The following is an 11,607-nucleotide window of genomic DNA, read 5'->3' as shown; positions in this document are numbered from 1 at the left end:
AGCATCACCCAATGCCATATGTCATTTTCCATGAACTTTTTGAAGCCCCTTCATAGAGTTTGTCAGAAAGGGGGTTAAGTGTTATGGACAAAATCGAGAGCGAGGTGAGGCATCAGAAGTTGATTGTTTCTCAGTTTCCAAATGCCGCTGTAACAAATTTAGTGGCTTAAAGCAACACAAAATTCTTCGCTTATAGCTCTGGAAATCATAAACCCTAACATCAAGGTGTCAGCAGGCTGCATTCCTTATGGAGGTTCATTCGAATGGAGAATCTGTTTCTTTGTCTTTTCCATCTTCTAGCATCTACCTGCAGGGCTCGGGAACAGTGTGACTTGTGGCCAGCTGCTCCCTAGAGGTGGACAGCTTGAATCCACTCAGCACTTCCATGGAGGAGAGGCCTGTGAAGGAAGCTGTTCTCTACAGATTCGTCAGTGAGGACAAGTCACCCCTACGTGCTAATCTTGCTTGCTGGGTGTCCCGAGCCTGAATTTGAAAAGAGGCTTTGCTTCGATAAGAAGATGCTGCTGAGTTGGGAAATAGAGTCCAGCCAAGCCTGGAAGCAGAATCTTCGATGTGGCGGGGAGGGGAGGGGAATGTGAAGTTGTTCACTAGAGTAAGTCAGTAAGCACAAGGAAGCCATGCTTACCTTGATTATTGGGTAATCCAACACTGCCCGTAAGGCCACATAGTCACAAATCATGGCGATTGAGACACAGGATCTGTGGGAGGTGCATCGCTCCGCCTACCACAGGGGCAGGGTGCAATTTTAAGTAGGGTAGTTCAGGTAGGACTCATTGAGGAGGAGAGTGGAGGACGTGAGAGAGTTCACTTTGTGTACCTGTGAGAGCAGCAATATGGAACGGTCCTCCCAGAGTGTGTAAGCCACATCCCTCTGCCCCTCCACCCCACAATTAGATCTCCCATGTGTGTGTCTTTAGGTCCTCTTGGGGACCACAGTGGGATAGAAAAGGCTTGACTATAGACCAACTTCACCCCAAAGATCTCTCTCCCTTTCCTTCCTGGAGCCCCTCTGAGGCCATCAGTCCCAGATCAACAGCTGCCTCTGTTGCTCCATCTCCTTCAATGTCTGCAGTACTTGACCTGAAGACCTCTGGCCTTGGCCTCCACCTCCTCCGGGTCTGCTTCCTCACCCAGCCTGCCACACGTAGGCCTTGCTGTCTGGCCTTAACCTTTTCTCTTTCTGGGCAATAGTACTTTCATCTCTGACTCCTCTGTCATGTCTGAGCTGATAGTTCAATGTTTCTCTCTGGTCCAGGTGTCTCTTGGTACTTAAGGACCAGAATTTCCAACTGCTTTACTTCCAGCGGAGCCCTGGTGGCATAGAGGTTAGCAAACCACAGGGTTAGCAGTTCGAAACCACCAACCCCTTCACAGGCAAAAGATGGGGCTTTCTCCTCCCACCTGAGAAACTCATAGGGACAGTTCTACCCCCTCTTCTCCCACAGGCCCCTCTGAGACCAAATGGATCAAATGGACACGGCAGTGCATTTGGTTGGTTGGTTGGTTGGTTGGTTTGGAGTTTTCCTTTCACTTATTTATGTAGTATTATTGGCTATTAACAACAATGATGGTTATAATAATAACACCCAAATCAAAAAAATCCATGGTCATGGGACGACTCCTGGTGACCTCATGCTGACGCCGTGTGTTACAGAGATCTGAACTCAATGGGGTTTTCTTGTTTTCTTTTTAATCATTTTATTGGGGGCTCATACAACGCTTCTCACAATCCATTGTGTCCAGCAAATTTGCACATCTGTTGCCATCATCTGGTCGTCTCCTTACAGAAGGGTTGGCGGGGAGGAGAGGAGCCAATCAGGGTGCAGTGTAGCAGCAATAAAACATACAACTTTCCTCTAGTTCCTAAATACTTCCTCCCTACCCCCATCCCTAACTATCATGATCCCAATTCTACCTTACAAATCTGGCTAGACCAGATGATGTACACTGATACAGATAAGAGCTGGAAGCACAGGGACTCAGGACAGATAAACCCCTCAGAACCAGTGGCAAGAGTGGCGATACCAGGAGGGTGGAGGGAAAACTGGGTAGAAACAGGAAACTGATTACAAGAATCTTGAGGCCTTGGTATCAGCTCCTCATTTTCCCCCTCTCTCCTGGCTCCTCTCTTCTTCATGAACCCTTGATAATTTATAAATTACTATTATTTGTCATGTCTTACACTGACTAACGTCTCCCTCCACCTACTTTCCTATTGTCCACCCCCCAGAGAGGAGGTTATATGTAGATTCTTGTAATCAGTTCCCTGTTTCTACCCAACCTTCCCTCCACCCTCCTGGTATCGCCATTCATACCACTGGTCCTGAGGGGATCATCCGCCCTGGATTCCCTGTGTTTCCAACTCTTATCTGTACCAGTGTACATCACCTGGTCTGGCCAGATTTGTAAGGTAGAATTGGGATCATGATAGTTGGGGATGGGGGTAAGGAGGAAACATTTAGGACCTAGAGGAAAGTTGTGGTTTTTTTTTGTTTTGTTTTGTTTTTTTTTTTGAAAGTTGTGTTTTATCACTGCTACACTGCACCCTGACTGGCTCCTCTCCTCCCCACAACCCTTCTGTAAGGGGATGTCCAGTTGCCTACAGATGGGCTTTGGGTACCAATCTGCACTCCCCCTCATTCACAATGATATGATTTTTTTCCCTTGATGCCTGATAAGTGATCCCTTCGACACCCCGTGATCATACAGGCTGGTGTGTTTCTTCCGTGTGGGCTTTGTTGCTTCTGAGCTAGATGGCTGCTTGTTTACCTTCAAGCCTTTAAGACCCTATCCATGAGGTTTTCTTGACTTCGTCTCTCACCAGGCCTTTCCTCCTGGTGCTGCTGGGAGCGTTCAAATAGCCAACCTTGCAGTTGGTAGTCAAGTGTGGCTACATCACTCAGAGGCATACACTATTACTAATGCTTAACATTTATTGCTTGCTTTCTATGAGTCAGACATGATACTAAGCATTTTATATGTGTTAATTTAATCCTAACGGCTTTCTGAAATGACTAATATTATAACCCTCTTCTTACAGAGAAAGAGACGGAGGCTCTGAGGATGAACTAACTTCCTCAAGGCTAAGTAAGTGGCAAAGCCACAATTCAAGCCCAGGCAGTCTGACTGCAAAATCCAAAAGCATCAGGGAGGATGGGTTGGCACTGCATTCCTTTCCAAATTCCTGTCTTTCTACAAGTCAGACGCCGGAAAGCAAGAAACCACACTCCCCAAATGGATGTGCACTGTGCTTCATTAATTAGATGCTGATGAACGATTCTGGAAGGCAGACGTGAAGCAGAGACCCTTTCCTGCTGCTTCAGTAGTTCCTGCTGACAAGACTGATCATCCGGCTGTTGGATTTCTCTGGAGCGCAGCCCAGTGGCCAGCCATTTACTATGTGAGAGCTAGAGGCAGTTGTACTGGGAGGGGTAGTAATGTCTTCCTAATTCCTGGACCACCACGGTAGGAATGTTTCCCTGATTCCCCATCAGCAAGAGTGGTTTACATCTCCTGCAACTTTAAGGAAGGATTGAGAATAGCTACCCAACTTGATTGAGCTTGAAGGTAGTATGGGCCCAGCTACCACAGGTAAGGTTAAAAACAGTTAACTCACTTTACAGTCTGGGACTACCTGTTGTGTTAAGACTATTAAAGGCGAGACTTGGACAGACTGCACAGCGGTTGTGATAGAACACTGGGAAGGGGATTTGAGGGGAAGGAAGTCATGAGCTATGGGGTGGGCTGGCTGGTTTGGGTGAAGTGGTCAGCCTAAAGAAAGAAATGGAAAGCTCAGGGTTTTATGTTCTTGGTTCAAGATGTCCAAGGTGCTCCTAAGACTCCCAGAATCTGTCAACTCTTGTAGCCACGGGGCTGATGTAGCTGAAGCCCGACTCTGTCGGTTGTTGAATGACATCATGCGTTGAAATCCCAACCTTGCCAGGTCTTGTGTGAGAAGGAAAGGGATGCTGGAAAATGGGGATAGGGACCTGGGGCTGCAAATGAGGATGTTGAGTTCCCAGACCCCACTCACATCCTAGCAGAGGCAATTGTGGTAGTTATGTAATCTGGTGCCAATTTGGGACTTGAGAGGATTAAGAGTGAAGGGGTGGAGTCTAGTCTGTCAATCGGATCATAGCCAACGAGGCCTCTGTGTGGACATGGCCTTCTCCTGAGAATTCTGGGAACTCCTGTATTTCCTCCTTGGAGGCGGAAGACACTTCTCTCTCTCTGCTCGCTCCTTTAGAGACTCTACTGACAAGACACATGGCACTACGCAGATAGACCCCATGCCCTGGGAACTGGAGAAGCCACATGGAGACCCCTGCCAGCACTGAGAAGCCTACTTTCTACTCAATTGGCCTATGATCATCTGCATTCGGCACTATTGCATGTGTATCGTGAGTCTGAAGAGAACTTTATAGACTGGTGTCGGACTTATGGGGTTGGACTGGACGTGGTTGGGATGCTTTCTTAATGTACAAGAAAACCCTCTCTTATACACATATGAATTTCTATGGATTTGTTTCTCTAGTCTACCCGGACTAACATACAATACACCCTTCTCTGTCTAGTGAGGGCTAGTCCTGGCTTGCTTGGAGAATCTGCAATGACTTAACCTGATGTCGTTAGCTTGCAGTGGAGGCTTCAGAGGCCTAACTAGGGAGACAAGTACAAAATACATCCCTCGAGGAGAAGACACACACACACAATTTTTCTATTTAATTTATATAAACATGAACTTACAGGATATGTGTGCAGTTGGGTCCTAAAAGGTGCTAAACTAGAGAGGAAGCAATATCCCTTCAGATTAGGCTGAGTTTATTCATACGGGCTCAGAAACGCCACATTCCATATCGAATGATGTTAATTCTTTCCTTGGTTAACTCACCTGGACTCAATAACGACTCCCCATAAATGAAGATGAGATTCCAAACATTCTATCACATCAGATTGATGTGAGGGAATATAGTCAAAGTGGAGACTCAACCCACCTGTAAGATAAGTGGACTGTCCCTCACAGAAGGTCACCAGGAGGGATGCTATAACCAGGATGCAGGATAGTACTGATGAAACACTTAAATACCCTCTAGTTCTTTAATATTTCCTCCCCTTACTATTGTGGTATTAGTTTCAACTCACTAATCTTGTGAGACCTGTGTATGTTCATTTGTATAATTAAGATAGTTAGATGCATGAAATCCAAGATAGAGAAACCCTTCAGACACAGTAATGGGAGTAAGGATTCCCTGAGGGAATGGGAAGGAGGGAGGGGAAAGAGGGAACCAATAGCAATGATGATTGTATAACCCCACCCCAAGGGGGCAAATAACAGAATTGTAGGTAAGTGGATACATTGGACGGTGTAAGACACTGCTAATAATAATAATAATCTATAATATAAAAAATAAGCGTTCCTGAGGCATAGGGTTGGGGGGGGGGAGAAGGGATAAAGAGCTGATATCAAAGAGTTTAAGAAGAAAGTGTTTTGAAAACGATGGTGGCAGCAACTGTGCAAGTATGCTTCATCTAACGGAATTGCGGATGGTTATAATATCTGTAAGAGTTCCCAATAAAATGATTCTATAAAAAGAAAGAGAAATCATATTGCATGATGTGGAGGAAATAACGCAAAGAATTAGGGAGAAAGGAATGTTGGAATGGATTCCTCCTGTATAATCCGTTCACTCACTAAATAGTTCCTCTGAGAGGCCTAACGCCTATTCCTTTCACTGAGAAATACACTGGTGAGAGCAGTTCCCCATTCGTAAAAAGTGCTGTTTGGAGATGAAGCACGGCATGTGCCCTCGATGCCAACTCATGGCAATCTCACAGGGCTGAGTAGCACTGCTCCCCAGGGATTCTGACGCTGTAAGCTGTTACAGGAGCACAGTCTCAGCTATCTCCCACAGAGCACGGGTGGATTCAAACCGCTGACCTGGCAGTTAGCAGCCCAACTAATTACCAGTTATACCACCAGGGCTCCTTCCTGATATCAGTAGTGGTTGGAATCCCAACACGGCAGAAGAAACAGAAGTAGAGTAGTCAGCCGACAGGTCTGACCCACAGGAGTCATTGGCGGCAGTGAACTAACTGATCATGGGTTCTCGTTCTTAAAGGGGAGGGGCAGTCTATTAAAAGTTATTTTTATAACATGGCTACTAGAAAAAAATTTAATTTATTTTTTAATACATAGAGTAAAAATCGCCTTTGGGGGTATACAGTTCTATGGCAGTATTAAGACTTCTCAAGAAGGAAATTTGGGGGTCATCCCACCAGGTAAAGAATTCCAACAACCAGCTGAGGTTCTGGATTGGATAAAAAGAACTGAGAACCAGCATCAGAGAAGATAAGTTCTAAAGACTGGCCGTGGCCTTATGAAAAGCCTACTCACATCCCGCTCAATGGTCTGGAGGCATCAGCTACAAGGTATCAGCTAAGCATCTTAAATAAAATCCAAGAATGGAGGAGGGAATGGTATCAGAGCTTTAATACCCAGTATTCAGAGGGCTATCGATAACAATGGAACCCCAAAATCCATTTGCAGTGTCCCTGCAAGGATGAAGCCTCTGGTGCAGTCCCTCTGACCATTGACCAGGGGCGTGAATAAGCTTGCCGTCAGACAGAGGGCATTGGGAAGTTGACTAACGCTGATATCATTAGGTTAAAATTTAACACTTGTCCTTTGTTCTCCCTTTTGATCCCTTTGAAATCTTGTTCTAGTTTTTGTTATGTTCTGCTTTCCTTTTGATTGAAACTTTTTCTCTATTTTATTTTGTTGCTGTTGTTTAGGGGGGGTGTTTTTTTTGGGGGGTGATTGTTTTGGGTATGTTTTTCTGTAATGAAATCCAGGAGAGGTAGATCTATGGAGACAATAAGTGAATTAACCCTTTCCTAACGAAAAAGAGAAGGGGAAAAAACGTCCCTAGCCTTGTGGGAGGGAAGGTTGGGGGATCCAAAGGGGCTAATGAGTACAAGAACAGGTGCTAAAATTGATTGAAGGGATGCGTGTATAAAGGGATGCGTGTATAACACTGTTTAATAGGATTAAACCAATGGATTGCATGATATTTGAATTCTAATGTCAGCAGATGGAAACCGACAGCCACTCTGTGTCAGAGGAGAAGATGGGGCACACTCTGCTGTCATCGAGATGTGCAGTCAAAAACCCGAAGGAGTGGTTCTACTCTGTCAGATAAGGCCGCTGTGAGTTGGAATTCGCCCTAGCCCTAGCCCTAGCCCAACACTAACCCTAAGCCTATGGGTTCATGGTCTTTTGAGCAGCAACTGTAACTAGCATCTTCCTTGCGTCTGTCTTAGGGGTGCTGTCACACAAAGGCCACACGGAGTGGTCTTAAGTAATAGACACTGAGTTTCTCACAGTCCAAATCAAGGTCTCAGACATACCAGTCCTTCTGTGAGCCTCTCTCCTAACTTCTGGTGTCTACCCACGCTCCTTGGCGTTTCTTTGTGTGTAGCTGATTCCCCTGTATGTCTCCCCTCGGTGTATGTGTGTCCATTCTGTTTTGTTTTGTGGTTGTTTTATCACTCCCACGTGACTAGGGGTAGGATCCACCCTACACTGGTACGACTTCAATGAACCGATCCACTAACTTGCAATTGCTTGCCTTATAGATGGAATTACACACTATGTTACACTATGCAAGGTAAGCTGCTTTACCAGTTGCTGTAATCACATATAACTACTTCACGACAGCAGCTCGACTCGCCTCTAGCCAAACATCTGGGAACCATAGCCTAACCCGTGGGCACATAAACTAACCATCCCCCTTGCTTTCCCATGCTTGTAGCTACTTGAAATAATCAACCCCTCTCCCTTCATGTGACTGGGTTGAGAAGGTGCATAGGTGCTGGTGGACTTTTACAGAGAACATCAGAATGGGGTTGAGACTAAACTAGAAGAGAAACAAAGGAGTCCCGGCGGCAGTGTGGCATCGAGTTGGACTGTTAACCGCAAGGTCAACAATTCAAACCCCCCAGCTGCTCCATGGGAGAAATAGAAGGCTTTCTGCTCCCTTAAAGATTTGCAGCCTCAAAACCCCTCCGCAGGGCCTCTATGCATTGGCATCAACTTGACAACCGTGCATGTGAGTGGTGAGTTCCACGGTGCTGTTTGAGGCGGCCTTCCTGCAGCCCAGCCCAAAACCGAGCGTCAGCCCTTCCAACCTCTATGCAAGCTCCCCCTCCCAAACCCAGACCCAACCCACCTCATCCAGTCAGTTGTGACTCACAGAGATCCTATCTCTTACTCGAGGACCCTGCGTACTTGATGACTCATAGGATTCCAGTAGGACAGGGTAGAACTGCCCCTGTGGGTTTGCGGAGACTAACTCTTTATGGGGAGCAGAAAGTCTCCTCTTTCTCCCTTGGGGCGGCTGGTGGTTTCAAAATGCTGACTTTGCAGTTGGCAGCCCAATGTGTAACCACTGGGCCACTGAGGGCTCCTTGAAAGTGGAAGAGAGATACAGAAAAGACGCAGATAGAGAGCGGCAATGGGGACAGTAGGGTAAGAGAGAGGCTCGGTTGCTGGCTTGGAAGACAGAAGGAGGGGACTGGAGGGCAAGGAATCTGGACAGACTCTGAGAAACCAGAAAATTGATTCCTCCTTTGGGGCCTCCAGAAAGGAATGTAGCCCTGTCAGCACCTTGACTTTAGCGCCATGATACCCACATCAGATTTCTAACCTACAGAACTGTAAGATCGTACACCTGTCTTGTCTTAAGTCACTAAATTTGTGGTGATTTTTGATAGCAGCAATAGAGAACGAATAGACCTTTCTCATTTCCAATGTATCCAAGTCAGAGGAGGACAGAGATGTGCTATCTCTGAAAATTCCTTGGTCAGAATAGACAGAGAAGCCATTCCACAAAGAAGAGAGGTATGTTTCCTCCAGATGTTGTTGTTGTTGCTGTTGTTAGGTACCAATGAGTCAGTTCTAAACCATAGCAACGCCATGTACAATAGAATAGAACACTGCCCAGCCCTGTGCCATGCTCACCACCATTGCTGTATGTGGTAGTCACATCATTTCATGTCAACTTGGAGTATAGGGCTGGCCTGTCAATCAAGTCACAGTCTAGCCTGTCAATCAAGTCACAGATGGTGCCTCCTTGTGGGCGTGACCTCCCATAAGGAATGTCCTGGGAATCTCCCTCCTGTCCACCGCCCCCCGCAAGCCCCTCTGCTTTCACCTTCCTGCTAGAGCGCCACCCTGAGACCTGAGAGCCCTGTGATGCCACCACCACCACCACTGGATCCACAAGACTTTGCACCCACTGGCCCATGATGTTCCTGCATTCTGCATCATTGCATGTGGCTGCGTGAGTCTGAAGAGGGACCTATAGACTAATATCAGACGTATGGACTAGCATTGAACTTATGGGCTTGATCTGGACTGGGCTGGGAAGTTTGCAGGATATAATTAGTTCTTAATATAAAGCTCTCTCTTACACGTATATATGAGTATAGTTGGATTTATTTCTCTAGTCAACCTAGCCTAACACACTGTGTTTGAGCCCATTGCTGCAGCCACTGTTATCAACCCATCTTGTCAAGGTTCAGCTCTCACATGTCGATGAGGTCATAGAAAATACCATGGTGACCAATAGCCCTACAGGGGACAACACTGGAGACACAGTGTGGGAATTCCGCCCTATCTGATCCCACCACACAGAGACTAAACACTAAGGGTGTGCAACAGAACAGCAAGGGGAACAGAGCAACAGGGAATACCAAAAATAGACTTTGGTGCCAGGCCTTGGCGCCCCAACAGACTAGACCAGAAAACACTCCTAAAGGCTAACAAAGAGTCCTTGAACAAACTACAAGCTTTTGTTTTTTGTTGTTGTGTTGTGTGTTTTTTTGTTTTGTTTCGTCATTGGCTTTTTGTTGTTGATGTTGTTTTGTTTTCTTTTGTTGCTTGGTTTTTCTGTCTTGTTTTTGTGCATGTTATTATCTCTGCAGGTCGGGCTAAATAAGATAGGCTGTATGAACAATCTGGAGGAGAAAACAATGGGACTGACAGTTCCAAGGGGACATGGGAGAGGGGGAGGTGGGGGAAAGGTAGTGGTGGTAACAAACTCAGGGACAAGGGAACAACAAGTGATCCAAACCGGTGGTGAGGAGGGAGTGGGAGGCCTGGTAGGGCGTGATCAAGGGTAATGTAACCGAGAGGAATTACTGAAACCCAAATGAAGGCAGAGCATGATAGTGGAACAAGAGGAAAGTAAAAGGAAATAGAGGAAAGAGCTATGAGGCAAAGGAATTTATAAATGTCTAAATAAAGGCATGCACATCTGTAAATATATTCATATATGAGGATGGGGAAATAGATTTATGTGCATGTTTTTATAGGTTTACTATTAAGGTAGCAGATGGACATTGGGCCTCCGCTCAAGTACTCCTTCAATGCAAGAATACTTTGTTCTATTAAATTGGCATTCCGTGATGCTCACCTTCCCGACACCATCGCTGAAGACAAAGCAACTGGATAAGCAAATGTGGTGAAGAAAGCTGATGGAGTCTGGCTATCAAAAGATATAGCATCTAGGGTCTTAAAGACTTGAAGGTAAACAAGTGGCCATCTAGCTCAAAAGCAACAAAGCCCACATGGAAGAACACACCAGCCTGTGTGATGATGAGGTGCCGAAGGGATCAGTTATCAGGCACCAAAGAACAAAAATCATACCATTGTGAATGAGGGGGAGTGGGGAGTGGGGACCCAAAGCCCATCTGTAGGCAATTGGACACCCCCTTACAGAAGGGTTGCAGGGAGGAGACGAGCCAACCAGGGTATAGTGCAGCAACGATGAAACATACAACTTTCCTCTAGTTCCTAAATGCTTCCTCCGCACCCACTATCATGATCCCAATTCTACCTTACAAATCTGGCTAGACCAGAGGATATACATTGGTACAGATAGGAACTGGAAACACAGGGAATCGAGGGAGGATGATCCCTTCAGGACCAGTGGTGAGAGTGGCGATACTGGGAGGGTGGAGGGAGGATGGGGTAGAGAGGGGGAACTGATTAGAGGTATCTACATATAACCTCCTCCCCGGGGGACGGACAATAGAAAAGTGGGTGAAGGGAGATGTCGGACAGTGTAAGATAAGACAAAATAATAATTTATAAATTATTAAGGGTTCGTGAGGGAGGGGACAACAGGGAGGTAGGGGGAAATGAGGAGCTGATGTCAGGAACTTAAGTGGAGAGCAAATGTTTTGAGAATGATGAGGGTAACGAATGTACAAATGTGCTTTACACAATAAATGTATGTATGGATGTATATGTATGGATTGTGATAAGAGTTGTATGAGCCCCCAATAAAATGATTTTTTTAAAGGAAATATCATGGCTTGGATTAGGGACACCTTTGTCCTCAAAGTGACATCTTTGCTTTTCAACACCTAACAATTTTGCAGCAGCAGCAGATTTGTCCAATACAAGACTCCACTTGTTCTCTTCGCAGCCACACGGTGGGCACTGACTGTGGATCTAAGCAAAATGAAGTCACTGACAGCTTCAATATTTTTCCTGCTTACCAGGATGATGTTTATGGTCTA

General features: G+C 45.9%; 1 long non-coding RNA gene across 5 annotated transcripts; it reads left to right on the top strand.

Moving 5' to 3' along the window:
* Positions 1-3,235: 3,235 nt before the first annotated feature.
* LOC142450107 (uncharacterized) lies at positions 3,236-11,357 on the top strand. 5 transcript variants are annotated; one of them, XR_012784915.1, is made up of 6 exons: positions 3,236-3,612; positions 4,268-4,421; positions 6,301-6,450; positions 7,113-7,227; positions 7,657-7,688; positions 9,245-11,357. It is a non-coding gene; the product is annotated as an uncharacterized LOC142450107 (long non-coding RNA). The 5 variants fall into 5 exon arrangements; XR_012784913.1 differs by having other exon boundaries at positions 7,110-7,227; XR_012784916.1 differs by lacking the exon at positions 7,657-7,688 and having other exon boundaries at positions 7,110-7,227; positions 10,396-11,357.
* The last annotated feature ends 250 nt before the right edge of the window (positions 11,358-11,607 follow it).

This window comes from Tenrec ecaudatus, chromosome 6 (genome assembly GCF_050624435.1).
Source record: "Tenrec ecaudatus isolate mTenEca1 chromosome 6, mTenEca1.hap1, whole genome shotgun sequence".
Classification (NCBI taxonomy): Eukaryota; Metazoa; Chordata; class Mammalia; order Afrosoricida; family Tenrecidae; genus Tenrec; species Tenrec ecaudatus.
This window is presented reverse-complemented; position numbering and strand designations above follow the sequence as displayed.